This window comes from Cricetulus griseus, chromosome 3 (genome assembly GCF_003668045.3).
Source record: "Cricetulus griseus strain 17A/GY chromosome 3, alternate assembly CriGri-PICRH-1.0, whole genome shotgun sequence".
Lineage (NCBI taxonomy): Eukaryota > Metazoa > Chordata > Mammalia > Rodentia > Cricetidae > Cricetulus > Cricetulus griseus.
In genome coordinates, this window is record NC_048596.1 from 229,652,623 (window position 1) to 229,671,796 (window position 19,174).

At 35.4% G+C, this 19,174-nt stretch overlaps 1 long non-coding RNA gene across 3 annotated transcripts in view; it reads left to right on the forward strand.

Moving 5' to 3' along the window:
* Positions 1-2,189: 2,189 nt before the first annotated feature.
* LOC107977876 overlaps positions 2,190-19,174 on the forward strand; it is a 110,427-nt gene continuing 93,442 nt past the window's right edge. For 2 of the 3 annotated variants that reach the window (XR_003483281.2, XR_003483279.2), the window contains exons 1-3: positions 2,190-2,237; positions 14,131-14,526; positions 15,911-16,021. This is a non-coding gene — a long non-coding RNA (uncharacterized LOC107977876). Of the gene's footprint in view, positions 2,238-14,130; positions 14,527-15,910; positions 16,864-19,174 lie in introns of those variants that run through there. The other variant, XR_003483278.2, reaches the window with a different exon arrangement.

Sequence of the window (19,174 nt, forward strand, 5' to 3'; positions counted from 1 at the left end):
AATTTCATACAATGTATTTCGATCATGCCCTTTCCCCTCCCCAAACTCTTTCCTAAATCCTTACCTCAACAACTTCATGTTCTTTCTCTCTTTTATAAAAACCAATACCAAAACAAAACCAAAACACACACACACAAAAACATGGTGTCCTGTTAGTATTGGCCAACTACTCCAGGCCTTCTGGTCTGCCCTGGAGTATGTTTGATAAATTCAGTGTTACCCTATTGAAGGAAACTGATTTTTCCTTTCCCAGAAGATATCATTTGCAAATAGATTCTTGACTAGGGAGAGGGCATTTTGTACACTGTTCCCCTTCTTTGCTGAAATTTTATCAATTGCTTGATCTTATACAGGTCTTGTGCCTGAATGCTATCCAATGTGGATCTATGGTAATTACCATCTACTTCAAGACATTTCTCTGATGTAGGTTGAGCAATTCATTGATCTGAAGTTTTAGATGGAATGCCTAGGAAGTAATTTAATATATATTTATAGGTTTTAATGAATAGTTTCAGCAATGTCAGCTCTAGAGATGTCAATGCACCACTCTTATAGTTAGAATCAAAATCCAAGCAGGCAGCTTAGACATCTATCACAAATCCTGTTTAGAAACAAAAGCATAGTAGATATGAGAACCTGGAAATGAAAGTACAACTGATTATGAACATAAGGGAAGTAGTTATTGCCAAGGAGAATCAAACATACTTATCTGAATCTTGACCTGAGTTAAGGAGACAGACCCATCTGTTTTCTGTTTGATTGTTTTTCTTCTAGTGACAAGGCTCAGCCTTTGTCCCTTAACTTGAATCATACCTGGACGTCAATTTGGGTAAATAAAATACTGGCATACCAAATATATACCATTGGCATTTTGACTCCAAATTCCTTAGAGTTGATCAAATGTATATAATGTATGTTAATTTGTAAATTATTTGTAGTTATGTTTAGAAGTTCTAATTATAGATAAAAGTGAGCAGTCCCGGGGCTGGAGAGATGGCTCAGAAGTTAAGAGCACTGACTGCTCTTCCAGAAGTCCTGAGTTCAATTTCCAGCAACCACATGGTGGCTCACAGCAATCCATTATGAGATCTGGTGCCCTCTTCTGGTGTTCAGATATACATATAAGCAGAATGTTGTATACATAATAAATAAAATATTAAAAAAAATTGAGCAGTCCCTCCAAATGTGGGAAAAAATTGAAATGCTTCTCTGGCTTTTGGCTAAAGATAAAATGCAAAGAGTTGAGCTTGTTAAAATGAATAAAAGTGTGTGTGTGTGTGTGTGTGTGTGTGTGTGTGTGTGTGTGTGTGTATGCATACCTACATGCTACCTGGAGGCCAGAAGTCAACCTTGGGTGTTGTTTCTCAGTATCCATTTACCATATCTTTTATTGTTACAGTAACTCTGGTACTCACTGATTCAGTGTGATTGGCTGGCCAGTGAACCTCATGCTTCCTTCTGTCTCCACCTCCCCAGTTCTGGGATGACAAGCCCGAGTTGCCACTCCTGGCTTTTTAATGTGTATTCTAGAGATCATATTCATATCACCACATGGAATAGTGAGACTTTATGGACCGAACTGTGTAACCTTCATTGTGAAACTACTTAAGATTAGAATACCTGCTTTTCCCTCTCCATATACTCCTCCTTCACACTGTCTACCTGTCTCTTTTCTCTCTCCCTTTCTCTTTCCTGATTTTTTTTTTTGGTTTTCTTGGAATGACCAATGACCTCTAAGGAAGCTCAAGTCACATAATGCAGGTAAATATTATATATACTTAAGTATCACATTTTATAATAATGGCAGTATTATTTCCTTGTTCCAGACAGATGAATGTAAATGTGAATGGCATGTTTCTTTCCTTAGTAAAACTTCAACAAATCCAGAACTCTCTTTTTATCTCCAACAACAAAAGGTGAAGGTGAGATACATGGATACATTTCTTAGATAATAGTGTTTCCATTTCAGAGGCTTCCTGTCATGGTGTCAAACAAAAACATACACAAGTTCTTGTGTTCTTAGTCCTTTACTGTTAGACTTTTAAAGGAAGTATAATGGGGGAAGTCCTTCTGTGTATATGTTTGTCTTATTGGTTGATAAATAAAGCACTGTTGGCCAATAGGAAAGCAAGATAGGTGGGGCTAGGAGTAGAGGAGGATTCTGGGAAATGTAGTAAAGATAGAGTTGCCATGTGTACTGGCAAGAAAGGAAGCATATGGCCAGTGTCCTCCATAAGGTAAGTCTTTATAAAATATATAGATTAGTAGTTGTGACTGATAATTAAGACTAACTAGCGTATAAGAAATCCTAGTCATTGGCCAGCAGCATTGTACCTAATATTAATCTCTATGTGTTTTTTTGGGTGCCCATGTGGCAGCAGGGCTTGGGCAGCTGGCGGAGAGATTTATTGTAACAGAGGTACTTTGAAATAGTCAGTAATTCATAAAATAAATAAGTGAATAAAACAAGGGACAGACATACTTTTTCTTTGCATCATTTGTCTATAGATTCCTTATTCTCTGAGATGACAATATTTTGATTTGGCAATGCTTGGCATTTAAAGTCATTAGGAGGTGACTTTTCTTTGACACAAATCCCCCCTTGGCATAGCTAATGTTAGAGTAGGTAACAAAGTATTGTAAGGGAAGGAATGGAGTTTCTGACCTGAGTAGGGATCTAACATTTTAATTAGACAGGGTCAATAGTCTGCCTAATGGATTACTGCTCAAATGAGAAGGACCAACTCTAGGAAAGCAGGTTTACCATAAGTCAGTCTAAAGATATAGGCGGAACAATTCTCCCTTTAATGGTATACTATATTTTCTTTCCCAGGATTCCTGCCCCTTATTACAGTCTGTAAACACTATGCTCTTGTTAGCTTCTAGTGATTTTGCCTATCTTTTTCTTTGGAAGCTGGCCAGAAACAAAGTGTGCTTTTACTGGTAATTTGCGCTCCCTTCTCTTCCTCTGAAGCTTCCCTCCCTGTCATGTGACTGCCTACCCCCACAGTACTGACCTCAATGCCTGCTTAACTCAAACACAATGACTCTTCATTTTCTCTTCCATTTGCCTTCTCTGAGCAGCTATTAAGTTTTATTGCTTGTCTTTTAAACTCTAGTAAAATTGTCTTTAAGCTTCCATTTGAATATGTTCTTAAATTCTTTGATTAAGGAACCTAATAACTCCAGGAAAGGACCACCCTGATTTCCCTGGTATCAGTAAATTTCAACTCTAAGTCTAAATGGGAGGAGAATTATATGCACAACAGGTTTTCCACCTTTTGGTACACATGAATTAAGCTTAGAGATATGAAAGATTTAGAATGCTTTTCATATTGCAAGTAATGGAAATCATTAACATTTAAATTCACCAACTCTCTGTAACATCTGTGAGAAGAACTATCTAGGTTGTTCTTGCGTTTACCCCTGACATGTTGTGCAGTGAAGCAAAAAGGGGAAGCGAGATGCTCACATTAGAGTAGAAAGAGACAAGCTTTAACTTTCATTCAACTTCTTCAAATTATTTCTATCTTTCTTTCTATCTTTCTGGGTATTTTTTTTGTGAGACATTGACTTTTCATTCATGCTGTACTGAGCAGCACTAAAAATACTTCAAGGAGGTGCAGATAGCCTTCAACCTCACTGTTAACTCACTGTTAATTTCTATGGAACTGACCTATTCACTCCATTAATACTGATGACAAAGTAGCTATTTTTGGTAACATTAAAAATGAAATGTACTGTAACAGTAATCCCCTGTTAGAAGAGAATAGAGCTAAGAAAGCCACTTTTTATGAAGTAAAATTGAATTCTCTTAGCTCTGTGTGGTTATTCTTTAGTTTCTCCATTTGCCCAAAGTGTGCACATCAGGGCCAAAACAAATTCTCTGCAGGTTTTCTGATTAAAAAAAAAAAGAAAATGAAAAGAGGGAAAGGAATCAAGGATATGTGGTTCAAGGATGTGTTGCTCATTTTGTGATCCACCCCTGGATTTTATTTGCCTAATTTTTATTTTATATATTTTAATCCTAAAGTTCAATGAAGATACACTTTTGTATTAAACTATATAATAGGTAATAATTTATGCACTTCATTCCCTTTAACCCTTTGTTTTCAGTGACTGCTTCTACAAATGCAACACCATTGTTGCTTATTCAGATTAAGGATTGACAGTATTTCCCAGGCAAGTTGAGAAAAATGTTTGTGATGTGCAGTCAGGAAGCAGAGAGAGAGGAAAGCTGGTGCTCCACTCATGTGTCCTTTCAATTCAGTCCAGGATCTAAGTCCATGGAGAATGCCATCTACTTGCAGAGTGTATTTTTTTTTGGCAGCTAAAACTCTCTGGAGGATTGTGAGTCAAAAGTCAAGATGAGTCTATTCATTAATTTTAGATTATATATATATATATATATATATATATATATATATATGTGTGTGTGTGTGTGTGTGTGTGTGTGTGTGTGTGTGTGTGTAGAGAGAGAGAGAACCATGTATATTTTCAACTGTTTAATATAGAGCTAAAGTGGGCTGAGTTATAATGTAATAGTGTTAACCTTGCCAGTCCTGTATGTACATAAGAAAGTGCTAAAAGAATTGAAGGTGCATTCAACACAGGGATTAACTGTAGCTAAAATGGTAGCTCAGCAGATCAGAGATCTTGCTCTCTTCTAGAGCAGCTAAATTTGGTAATTTGGTTCCCAGAACCTACATCAGACCCCTCACAGCTGCCTGTAACTCCAGCTTAGGACATCTGACAACCTCTTCTGGCCTCTGAAAGCAGGCACACACATTCACATAAATAAGTATAAACCTTTACAAAATGAAGAAACTGATTGATTGACTACATGTATGACAATGTGGGTAAGTTGAGTGGAGAAGAATAGAAGAGAATCCAAGTTGGAACATGGACATGAAAAAATTGTTTATGGCTGGGATAGGAAGAATTCTAAGACAGCTTACATACTTTTGGTCATGTCACATTACCCTTACACAGTCTTATGTGATGTCGAAAAAAAGATTATGGAGGTGCAATTAAAATTAGCACATGATCTTAAAATTGAAATCTTGTCTGCAGGATCTTGTCTGGGTGATCTCTAGCTAGTCTGATTTTTTTCATTTAACAACATTTGTATAAGATATTTTGATCATGTTTGCTCCTTTTCGATCCTTGCCTATCTCCCTACTTACCCATCTCACCTTAAGTTTTCTGTCTTTCTGATTCTTTGTGTGTGTGTATATGTGTGTGCACATGTGTGCATGTGTTCATGTATGCACATGTTTGTAAAAGCAATTTAATTTTTCTGATTAAAAATTGAAAAGAAATTTAAAGTATTTAAGATTTAGAAGTATTGATAATCCATAACTAAGGTGATTAAACATATAATGAGGTATCTGGAGTATTTCTAAGAGCGGAGATCGGCCTCCAACAAACAGTAAGCCAGTCTTAGAAACACACAGAGGTATGTTCTTCCAACAAGTTGAGTCAACTTAGAAGTCAATTCTTAATAGTCTCCTGGAGACGAACATTGAATATTTATCTTCAAAGACCATCAAAAATAATTTTGGGGTTCAAAAATATAATTAAAGTTGATATCAGGAATTAGAAACATAAAACGAAAACCTACAAACCACTAATAAGCTTGAGTTTCAACGTAGTCTCACAACTTCACAATTTTCCTAGCCATCTTGGTAGCATCTGGAGGTCATGTCTAGAAATAGACTACAAAAAAAGAGGCAAATTTGTTTTTGTCTTGTGGTGGACTTGTAATACAAACTCTATCTGTAACTTTCTGTGCTGGTCATACATTGATCTCAACAGGGTTACTGTAGTCCAAACAGTGACAAGGTATAAAACAGAATTTTGCACCAAGAAAAAGAGATTCTGTTGAATAACTCTCAAAGGTTACTTCTACCCTGAAGTTTTGTCAATGTAAATACCCATTGGAATTGTCCTGCCTTTCTCTTGAGCCCTGTTTTCACAGGGCCATGCATCTGGAGCCTCAGGAATTCAAAATTACCAGATCAGACGTTCAAATATATCAGAAATACAAGACTTATCATTATGATGTATGCCCAACAAGGACTTAATACATAGCTGTAATCATGTATGTCCATAAAGGGACAGCCTTCATTACTTTTGTTATCTTGATTTACAAAGCTTCATTTTTAAATGCATAAACTCTGATTTAATCCCCCCAAATCCATGCTTCCTCTCTCCTCATTGTATCAATGGTATTTGTAATTATTTAATTTTTCCACCAAAATAATCTGTTGTAATAGGAAATAAGAATGCAATACACTCACAGGGACAAAACACTTTTGTAAACTCCATGCTTAAAGAATGGTTGTTTTTACTTGTCAATATTTATAAATCTAAAATTATCATGTTATTATTAACATAATTATATATAATCAACATATTATTCAATAATGGTATTCAATAGCTTTATTTGATTATTATTTGTGATGCTGAGAACCAAACCCATGACCTCCCACTTGCTAGTCAAATGCTAAACCCTTGCACAAGCTTCTGCAATATTTTAAAGGCTGAATAATATTTTAATTTTTTTCTGTTAAATATAAGCATGTCTGGACAGGTATGATGCTCAGTGGGTAAAGCCACTTTCATCAAGACTGATGACCTAAGTTTGATACTCTGATGGAAGGAGAGAATTAACCTCTGCCAGGTTGCCCTTTGATTCTAGTAAGTGCAATAAATCAGCACAAACTATAATTAAAATGTATAACTTTTGAATAAATTATAAATACTTCTCACTGAGATAATCCTAACTTAGTGGAAAATATTTTATTTATTATTCACTCTATTGAAAATATTTGTTTACACTCAAATAATAAAAATTCATTTAGCTGAAGATATAGCTCAGCAATATGTTACTTGCTAGCCTTTGCAAGGCCTTGATTTCAATTCCCAGCATTATAAAACTTTTTATCAATGTTTATAGTTTTGTTTCAGAGTATTAATTGTATCTACCCATCACAATGGTAAAATATGATATAAAATTTCCAACAAGAAAAAAAATACAACAACTGCTACCTCAACAAGTTCACATCCAAATACTTATTCTAAATCAAAAGACTGATTTTGGCAACAGATTGTTTTCCTTAAGATAGTTGTCTCAGGTGTAACCTTGTGATATTGGCAGGGCTGTAAACTCTTGTGCTTTAGCTCCTTTCAGCTTCTCTATGGCATTTAGTGAATTTTCAAAGAAGTGACTTAAATTCTGGAAAGTACCCGAAAGGACACTGTAGAAAGTGATTATTCTTGAATTTCAAACCAGTGACCTTTGGAGCAGTAATGTCTTCCTCTCTTTCTGAGGCTAATAATGTGGCTCACAGAGGAAGCTATATAATTCCAGGCACATAATTACAAGCTCTGACATATACTTGGACCATGATTTATCAGCCTTGAAGGCAGACAGTAATACATAATCTGCCAAATCCATTGACTATTATCATACCCTGCACAATTATCTCCATGTTGTTTAATCAAACACTGAAAACTTAACACCTAACTCTTGGAAATATTCCTTAATACATATGAATATACTCCTTAACTACATGAACCTCATTTTTGACATGTATTTATGTTACATGTGGGTTTGAAGATTCAAACTATTTAAAGACGCCAAACAACACTTACAGAACTGAGTAGTCACTCCACAATTTTATTTTCATTATCCAGTCACAGGTTATATCACAATAAATGTATTTTATTTTAAATAGAATTGTCTACAAGACCTGGTTTCTAAGAAGAATTACTTTACTTAGCCTTGTAGCCTATGTTAATTAAGCTGAGGTATTTTACTGTTCAAATTGCAGCTAAGAGACTACGTGAAATTAGTTCATGGGATTGTTGAAGAAAGTGAATTAGTTATTTTTATAATGGCAAGCTATTTTGAGACTTTAGCAATTAGAACATTTCATTTTATAGACATAAAATCCAGGTCTAGATATTGTGAACATGCTGCCTTAAGTGTCTCTTAAGGACTCTATGACAGGTATATTGTTTTTAAAATATAATGTGTAATACAATAACTTGATGTGATTTGGAAGATAAGAGGCTTACAAGTTTTTCTGGAACCACATTATTCTATACATGGTGTGCTGGGTGACTGATGATTGTAAGTAAAATGTAAGACTTTATTTATGTGGGTTAAAAATGTCCTAATGCTGTGAACTTTCTGACAGAGCAATATAAATTGTAAGGAAACCTCTCAGTATGGTGTTCATATCTGCCATCAATCACTTATTCTCCTATCTTATCTATAAAACTACAGCACTATTGAAGTTGGAACAGTGAAAAAGAAAATGGAGTTATGGAGAAAGCAGAGGGATTTTACATTTCTATTTATCCTCATTCCCTCTTGAGAAAGAAAAACGAATTTGATAGATTATCTAATGTGTTTGACCTTATCAAAAGGTATTTTGCATTTATATTGAAGTTTGAAAATAATTAGGGATCAATGCCTATAAAAACAAGGCATTTCATTCATTCTTTTATTTCTGTGTTTTTTGCCAACAAATATTTATTGAAATCCTGCTTTAGGTACTACTCTAGAGAATTTGCCAAAGACATGGCCCTGAGCAGAGAGGGTAGGACTGGTGCCGCAGAGAAGTTTTGAAGTCCAGGGTGACTGGCTAGAAAGCAAACAGATGGGCAGACTCAGTCAGTCACAGGCACCCTAAGGCTTGGCATTGACTCTGATGGAGATAAGGTAGGTAAAGGTTTTGATCCAAGACTGCATTCTGAAGAGGTTCACACTGGTTGCTGTTTGGAGAAGTCTTGGGACCAGGACTAAAGTAATACGACTGGCTAGGAGGGTTATTTGTGAAGAGTGGATGAAGACTCCACCTTAGATGAAAGTAGATGTGAAATAAACCCAGATCCAAAGTCTTTAATCTAATTATAGTCAGAAGAAAGTGATTGAAAGTAGAATAAGATAAAGATTCAAGGACTAATGGGGACATTGTAAGAAACAGGCAAAGAAGGGGAGAAGGAACCTGTACTGATATCCAAGAGAAGCTGGCATTGTCAGGGATTTTGAAACCAAATGCTATGCTTTATTTAATATAGGGCATGTGACCCCTCATGTTGAATACTGTTGGAAAGTAATAGATTAAAATGATAAATAATGCCCATGTGGTTTAATAACCCTATTAAGAACACTTTGAATGGGACCTTTGGGACAGGTTCAAATGAGGTTTATTAATGAAATACATTTGTGAAAATAGGAAGGATTGAGGATGGAACAATAGATAGACTCTGCAATGGGGTCAGCAATGGCCCTTCATTCTTTTCAAGTATTATTTATTATATGCTAAATTGAATTATTTAGTAAGAAAAAGAAAGGATTTTTAAATTCATAACACCAGATCAATTTTTTGATGAGCTTCTGCAAGTCAATTTTAATTTTATAAGATTGTATATTTTGTCATTCTTGATCAATTATTATACAATGTTCCACATTCATGGGGATATGAATACTCATAAATATTCCTACATGATGATAAACTTCATATATCATCCTTCTAACCTATTTCAAAGCTGCAATTTATATTTCTCAATACTTAATTAGATTTGGTGAATACTGATCAGGACTGTATTAGTTACCTTTCCTGTTACTGAGACAAAATAGTCACAAAAGAAAATTAAAGAAGGGAAGGATAGTGGTTTGAATGAGAATGGCCCCCATAGGATCATATATTTTTAATGTTTGGTCACCAGAGAGGAACTATTTGAGAAGGTTGGGAGGTATAGCTTTCTTAGAGTAGGTATGGCCTTATTGGAGGAAGTGTGTCATTGGTGTGAGATTTGATGTTTCGAACACTTACCCCAGGCTATCTGTCTCTCTCTGCCTATTGCCTGTGGATTAGGACATAGCTCTCAGCTATGTCTCCCACACTGTGCCTATCTGCAGCAAGGTGCTCCCCACCATGACGATAATGAACAAACTCTCTAAAGCTGTAACAAAATACCAAATTAAGTGTATTATTCTTAAGTTTCCTTGATCATGGTGTCTTTTTACAATAATAGAGGAGTTACTAAGACAGAAGGGCTTATTGGGCAGGTTGTTTGAAGTTTCTGCTGGAGGAGACATGTAGGCAGACACTTAAGACAACTGCAACTACAGTCAAGATGCAGAGAAACAGCTCAGCTCTTTTTCCTGTTTACATTCAGTTCAGGAGCAAAGCCCATGCTCACATTTAGAGTGTGTCCTGCCCTTTCAAGTAACATAGTCTATGAAACCCATGAGTTCCATGCTTAGTTTGTTTCTAGGGTGCTTCTAAATCTCATCAAGTTAACAGTCATGATTGACCATTACAATGCTGATCTTGTTATTGTCAAAAGAATTAAGGGATTATGATAACAGATGGGGTATGGTGGCTTTTACTAGTCTGAATAGGTTTATTAACTTTACATTCAAATGAAGACAACCCACCAGGAATCTAGTGATGAGAAGAGTTAGTAGTTACTCCACAAATGAAAAAAAATTAGATAGTACCATTTTGGCTCAGTTACAGACAATGTATGCAGTGGTGAAATATAAGCAAATTTCTTTTGAGATGAAAACCATTATTAAAAATGTTAAGACATAATGAAGGGCAGCTCTGAGTTGGAACAAGTACGAGTTCAATAGGAAGTTAAGTCTCATAGGTGAAGTTAATGAAGTAAGCTATAACTAAGTAGAAATAAGATTTAGAAATGGAACATCTAGGGTAGCAGAAGTGAGAGCTGCTTCCTTTGAGGAAAGACATCAGTGGAGGCAATGACTTAACTAAGAGACAACCCCCATGATGAGGCTCATCTCACACTGTGGCTATTAAGTGGATTTAGAAATAAACAAATGAACAATGGGCCATAGAGAATGGTTATCAAGATTCCAGATTCATACACATGTGTTAGCTATTTTGCATTGTTCTGATCAAATATTTGGCATAACAGCTAAAAGGAGAAGGGACTTCTTTTTCTTTGCTGTCCCATGGATTTGCTGCACTTGGTCCATCTTGGTGTGCAGAGAAGAGTAAAGTAGAGCATGCTATCATGGCAGGAAGCTGAGAACAGAGAAGTCTGGGGCTCTGCTGGCTTAATTTATTCATTTGGATATGTTTTGACTCTACCTTTATTATTAGACACTGGGCTGGTGCTGCTGACATTCAGGATGGTTTTCCCCTGCCCAATTAATCTCTGAATACAGGTTCACAAACTCCTGAATAGCAAGACCTTCCCAGTCTCTTAAGTAATTTTAAACACAGTCAAGCTGAAGTGAAGATTAACCATCACACTGTTGTGGCTTCCTGTTTTATAAACAGAGAAAAAGAGTGAATTAGGAAACAGTAAATGTACCAAAACTCACAACAAAGACAGTAATGTATTCATTCTTAAATTGCAGATAATCTGCTTTGCTGAAATATTAAAACAAAGCTAATAGTTTTTTAAATGAAAGACTATTAATATTAGAGAATTCTTTTTGATATCCTTAGTAGAGACAAGAGTAGTGTTTGGTTTTGTTTTTTATAAAACAAACACAGCTTGTAATCATGATTGATGCACTGTTGGATTCTAGGTGCAAACACTTCATTTAAGATCCTTTAGTATCAATATTCATAAGTGAGATTAATGTGAAATTTCCTTAGTACATTTTTTGTAAGGGCCTTAGACCAGTGTCTCACCTGATTTATGAAAGCAATTTGAGAGTTTCCATTCTTTCCTATGCTACCACATAGATCTGTATTAAGGAGTTAAATACTTCCATAAATACAACTTAAGTATGTCTTGCAAGGGACTAAGGCAGATCTTTGGGTAGATCAGTATCAATCTCCCTTTCTTTCAACTTCATATTCTCAGGTGTGACTTAAAACTGATGAATAAATACTGAAGGTAGAATGCCCCATTTATAAGATCCACACTTACTTATGCATATATGAAGCACTTGGCTGAAGTTGAGATGAGTCATTATCAGATTTTCTACCCTGCTAGGGAGACTCAATTTGTAAGAAATGGAGGAGGGTTTTGAAGAAAGAAATTAACTCTTAACATGGAATTTTCCCCGTGATAGCATATGAGATTTTTAAATTTCAATTAGTATTATATTAATATGAATAATTTTCATGGGAATGTTTATATTAAACTATAGAAATATTTAATATCTCACAAATATTATGTTTAAACTTTATTTAAATAAAACACACATAAATCATCTCCTCTCTCCTCTCTGTAACCCTTCTTATGCCCTCTATTCTCTCTCAAATTCATGGTCTCTTATTTTTTAATTACCATTCCTAAATAATATAACTACAAATTTATGCAAATAAATATATAGATGCATCTACCCTAGGCCCCACTTAAAATTTAGTTCAATATATGCTTAGGACAGGGTAGAGAGGTGAAGAGATGATAACTAGATGATAAAGGAAGAGATGCAATAGATAACTTCAATTGTGGTGTTAATTATTTTGAAAGTTGAGAAGATTATTTCAAATACATTAATTAATAACTATGTGTACTGAATATCACAGGCCACATCCACAGTTATGGTAAAACCTTAAATTCCAATTACTTACAAATTATATTCTTTCAACAGCTTTCTTCCTGCAGTACATTGTTTAGCATATGTCTGCTCACTGAGAGTTTGGAAGCAGAGAATAAAACAGTGTGGAGTTTTAAATGGCTAAAAATAAATCGGCTTACACAGGAAGGTCTTTCCTCCTTTCTTTTGCCTACTTATTTACATTTTCATATTGAAGGTTTCTCAAAGTAACAGATGATATGCAAAAATGTGCTCATGACTGCTACCTCCAGGTCATGTCTTATTAGCATATATTTGAAATCTCTGGTGAACAGGTTCTAGTTAATTTTTTTTTTAAATCACAGGCTCAAAATATTCCAAAAGAGAAATGAATATCAATTATATATTTATGAGACATATTAAGAATTGGGTCATTAATCTAATGAAGTCCTTGAACTATACTTGTCAATACTTCTATTGCTTTTTATGTAAAAATGATATTAAAACAACTTGATACTGTGACCTTCAAAGTGCATTAACCAGACATTCTGAATTAAAGTGAAAATATAGACATACATTCATGACCATTGCAGAAATGTAAATCATATCTGGTTTCTTATGGAGTTATTGGTAAGAAAACACTGCTATGTCATTACACAAACATGAAGGAAGACAAAGTTCTATGTTCATGACCCAAACAAGGAAATGAATTCATCTTCATAGCCAGCAGCAATGACTTCTGAAAGAGAGAGATAGTGTGATCTTTGTTATTTTTCTTCTTGTTGTGTAGATCTTCACTTGGCTTTATAGTTCCTGCATCTGGAAGAGTTCCTTAGAAAGTGAGTGACAAGTGCTCAAGAGCTCTGGTTAAGATTTGAGAAGATAAAGCTTCTAGGCAGCTATGCTACATCTAGAAAACTATTTATGTAAATGTTTTGGTAAAGACAGATGGGAAAGGGCCAGTGAGATAGTTCTCTGGGTATAGGTGTTTGCCACAAAGTCTGAGGATTAGGGTTTAAGACTCAGAATCTACATGGTGAAGGAGAGAATTGTGAGTTCTAGCATCTATACTGAAACATAGAAACTCTTGTTTAAGAGTTCCACATTCAATAAGTATAAAAAACCTTAAAAATACAAGAAAATGAGGGGAAATGTACATCTCTGAGTCTGTCTTAAGGCTGGGTGATCGTTCACTTAAGGTTTTGTAGACATTGTAAGATACAAGAGATTATTAGCATTTCAAATATTAGTAAAATTTAAGGCAAATATTTTAGCAAATCCTCAGTTGATCAATTAATTAGATTATCATACATTGAGGATAAAATATGCACACTTTGATGGAGAGCATCAGATGATCCATTCAGGCCCATGAAACCCAGCCTCCAGGGCTAATTACATGTCTGATGATGGAGGTAGTTCTTATGGCCCTTCGCACTAGCTGCATCTTTTCTTCCTCTGAAATGCCATAGCAATTTATCTCTGTCCTTCTTGGGCTGGAGATAATTATCTATATATTTTGGTTATGTTAATAACCCAAGCTTATTAAATATTTATTAGATACAACATTATTTGATGACAGCAGTCCCCTTTTTTGTCCACAACAGCTTCTGGGAAGACAGAAGACACCTGGGACACTTCTCACATATCTTCTACATTAGTGCTACTATGAAGCATCTTTTTGTTTTATTTTCTAAATAATATCCTTAAAAACAAGTTCATGAAATGAAGAATTGGAAGACCATAATTATGGTTTTCAAGTAGCAAATGTAATGAAAGCACACATTTACTGTGCTCTGCATTGTGCTGACATCTGGATACATCCCATCCTTAAGGGTGTAGACTAGAACTGTCTTCCAGAAACATGAAGAAATTCACAACTAACCATTGAGCTGAGCTCCTGGAGTACAATCGAAGTGAGGGAGGAGCAAAAATATGAACAAAGGAGTCAAGACCATGATGGGGTAGCCCACTGAATCAGCTGACCCAAATCACTGACTCAGGTACGACAAATGAGGAATCTGCATAACACCAAACTAGACTCCCTTAATACAGGTGACAATGGTGTGACTGGGACAATATATGATGCCACCGGCAGTGGGTCCAGGATCTATCTCCAATGCACAAACTGACTTAGTGGAGCCCATTCTAAATGGAGAGATACCTTGCTCAGCCTAGACTTTGGGGTGTAGGGGTGGAGAGGTGGTTTGGTCCTGCCTCAACTAGATGATGCAACAGACTTAGTAGACTTCCTAGGGGAGGCCTTACCCCTAGGTAAGTGGCCAGTGGGGAGATGAGGACTGGGAAACTGGGATTAGAATATAAAAAAAAATCATAAAAAGTAAGGTTTTGGGCTCTGGGATGCTTAGACATTAATAATTCTAATGTCAATGACAGACCAAGAATGTGTGTCACATTCTTGTTTTCATGATGAGATATCACCTGCTGCCATCTGGTTTCCTTCTTTGCAGCACTTGCTATGGCTGTAAGCCGCATGTTTTATATAGTTATTTCTTTCTCCCATTAAATATCAAGCTTTCTATGGCCCATTGTACAATATTATTTCATATTTTAACTGCAAAATTCTACAATAATACCTGAGACATGAAAATGATGTTCATATAATAAATCAAACACCAAGATAATTTAATAATGAAAAATTGCATATCGAGTCTATTTGCTCAATGTTTTGCAGTTCCCTTTTCTAAGTCATCTTTGTATAAATACATGAAATTTACAAAGTTTGTTTGAATCACAATTCATTAGCTCTTTGTTAACTCTAACAAACATAAACACACAAAACAAAACATAGGGAGGTTGAGCGTTTGTAAAGCAATGGGCCTGAGACCAATGATCCTGATGATTGTAACTATCACAAAAGATTACCAGACCCCAAACTCAGCAAAAAATTAAATGAATAAAAAACAAAAAGCAAAAAACATCTCTCTGCAGGAAAACTGCATACAATGACCTGCTTAATTTCTGACCAGTGACATCCTGAGTATTGATTCTGTTACTCTAGGGCTACTGTTACAAAATCTTAAATATAATCCTTTTCTCTTTGCCTTTGATTATTTTCATTCCTTGGAACAGAAGATAGCCACTGTAAAATTGTTATGAATGTTTTTCTTCAAAGGATTTATATTGGAGGTAAATAATACATATTAAAATACTGAACCATAATTTCTATAATAGCCTGCACCCAGATGATACTATTGTTTTAAAATTTTCTGAGGTGAATTTATTGTCAATGCTTTGTTTACTTTCTTGATTTTACTGTAAGGCATTTAGTTAATATTTTAGTGTGACCCTTTCTTGCTTTTAGTCTTCGTTAATTCAATTTTACAAGAAAGTATGAATTAACGAATTTTCTTCTTTGCACTCTAGACAAGTTTACCAAAATGAAGCTCCTCCTTCCTTAGATGCCTGCCAAAAGTTGTTCTTTAAAATGTTGCTGGTGTTAGAACAGTAGCTTTTGCAGCTCTTACAAGCTTATTGGTGAGTCTCTCCAAATATCCATCAATTTTTCCTCTTGGGAAGTTCTAGAAATCCCCCACCATTCAGTGTTTCAAATACTTTGCACAAGCCTTCATAACATACACTGGCGTGATGTGTCACTCTTTACACTTGCTCTGATTCCAACTATTTTTCTCTTGGCCTATCTATTTTATAATCCCCTCTATCCAAGTCTCCATAACTTCTACTGGGTGGGAATTGTTTGCACATAAGGAAGTTTCTCCAACAAGTTGGATCTGCTCTTGTGAGGGAAGGTTTGCTATGGTTTGAATATTTCTCCAAATACGGTTTTATATGTTCCATGGTTTGGTTTTATATCTCCCCGAAGATCCATATGTTAATGATTTGATCCTTGAAATGATATCATGGTAGTTGATGTTCTAGTGGGAGAACCTTGAGTAATAGAATGAATGTCCTGAGAAGGAATTGTGGCATGTACACTCCTTTGGCTCTCTTCTATCTGTCATGATTAATACTCTCAGCAGAGGCCAAACCAATGGACCCAGCTGATTCTGCACTGTCTGTTAATTTTCTTCCTCCTCTTTCCCTTCTTTTGTATCTAAGCTTTCACTGTATTTCCCCTGAGTATTCTGGCTCTCACTAAGCAGAGCAAGCTGCTCTTCAATTCACAGAAAACCAACTTCCCCTCTCTTTCAAGAGCTGGGATTACAGGGTTTGCTGCCATCCTGACATGCTATTTGTCTTCTTTCAGTATCTTTCAGCTGCCAATTTTATAATGGAAAACTTTTCTATTTTACATAATCTATGTTTTTATGATTCCATGGTTTTATATAGTCTTCTTTTGGTGCCATTTCTGTTTTCTGACAAATATACTGAACATATATACATTAAAAAACAATTTCAATATTTTTGTTTGCTTTCCTTTTTTGTTTTGTTTTGTTTTGTTTTGTTTTTGAGATAGAGTTTCTCTGTGTATTAGCCCCAGCTGTCCTGGAACTTGCTCTGTAAACTAGGCTTGCCTTGAATTCACTGAGATCTTCCTGCCTCTGCGTTCTGAGTGCTGTGATTAAAGGTGTGAGCCAAAATGCTTGGCTTCAAATATTTCTAAAGAAACTTTTTCTTATAGGAAAAAGGGAGGATTCTAAATATTTTAAGGTAATAATGTTTCTAAGTGTCTATCTGATATTTTTTCATTTTAATTGTTATCATGCAGTACAAATAATAAAAACTCAGAGACAGATGCTGCTTTCTCAAGGTAAAGATCAGAAAAACAAAGCAGTCAAGCCACCAGAGAGCTCTTACCTTTACCAAGGCTGGGGCAGTCTTGTCCTCAACGTGGCTGGAGACTAATTGCCAAGACTGAATGCCTAAGACAGAATGCCAGCTTTGAGATGCTGATTCTGTCTTATATACATACCTTTCTAGTGCTGAGATTAAAGTCATGAACTCTGTTCTGCTTTCCGACTGATTCACTGGCATGTAGCCTTGGGTGGCCTTGAAGTCATAGAGATCCATCTGCCTCTAGTTTCTGAGTCCTAGAATTAAATGTGTGTGTCACCACTGCCTGGTCTCTATAGCTATGGCTAGTTTTGCATCATGATCTCCAGACAAGCTTTATCATATCATTAACAATATATCACCACATTGTCATATATTATATCCACACATTATATATACACATACATTATACATTATATCCATAACTTAGTATTATACCAAGTAAAGATATTGAAAACTCAAAACTACCATTTTGTAATGGGTAATATTGGGAAAAAAGAATATTTTTTTATCACAACATAAAGGGTGTGTAATTTTGGAAAGAATTCTTGGGTTATCCTCAAGGAATATTTTTTGAACTCATAATATTTTGTCTTATTTTTAAGTTATAATGTGTCATTTTTCCATTCCCTTTCCACCTTCCAAATCCTGCCATGACCCCTTCCTTCCATCCCCTCTGAATTTGTTCTTGTTCAAATCCATGGTCCTATTTTCTTTAGTTGATGATTTATTAATGTATAAGTATCAAATATTGTTTTTATTTTGCTAATTTTCTATTATCTATGAAAATATTTTTATAGAACTTTAATCTGTGAGAGAACTTGGATTCCAGAAATAGTAGAGATAGAAGACAACTGAGTTTACAGACAGTGAAGTCTCTGTTACTTGTTAATTTGTAGAGTGTCATATTCCAAGCCTTACTTCATAATGTTATAAATACATGGCTGTATCTCCTTTAGTTTTCACCTTTGCAAATAACAATGTGATGTGAATACAAGGTCATAGATGACATAGTAAAGCCAGGAATGACACTCTACTGAATACAGAATCCATGAAACTGCTCAGTGGTCCTCCTCTTCCACCACGCTTCTAGGAAGCCATTAGCTGTATCTTGTGTCTTCACAGTCGCCAAGGGCTACAAAATGAACTACAGCTGGGATTAGACCTCAAAACCACTCATCTTCCACTATCTCCTTCTAACAATCCTCTTCAAAACTTGTACATTTTCCTTGATCCAGGAACTCTCATCCTGCAGGTCAAAGTCACACACAGTATAGGTGTTGCTAAGACTACAAATCTTCTGACTTTGGTGATATTCTCAAATATCAGCCACTTTCCTCTGCAAAAGGGTGTAAGCACATGTCCAGAGAACAGCACTTTCAGCTTTCTTCTTATCTTCTGCAAAGGAAAACTGTAGTCTGTCCAGCTAGATCAAGAACAAGGAATAACATGGGATATGCTGTTTAGTTTTCCTGGATAGTGCCCTGTAATCTTACTTCATGTTAATGTTACTAGAATGTCTTTTTGTGTCCATTAGAACTTAAGTGTAACTTCTTTTTTTTTCTGTCTATGGTTGTTGAAACTTTGGCATATCTTTTACCACATCTAACCATTAAAGTTCCATGCAAAGCCAAATAATGAAGTAAAAGTCAATTATACTATTTCAAAATGAATCTACTGTATATTTTTCTTCAAGATAGTATTTCTTTAATAAAGTGCCCAGTCACATGAAAAGAGTGATGAGAAAACAAAGGTTTGACACATTCTAAAATCTGCCAAATACTGTGGCACATTCTTGACAATTTCCAACATTAAACACCATTGCCTATACAATTTTACTGTACAAATCAGTAGAGCCAAGAGGTAATTGTGAAGTATTTATAAGTTTACACAGAG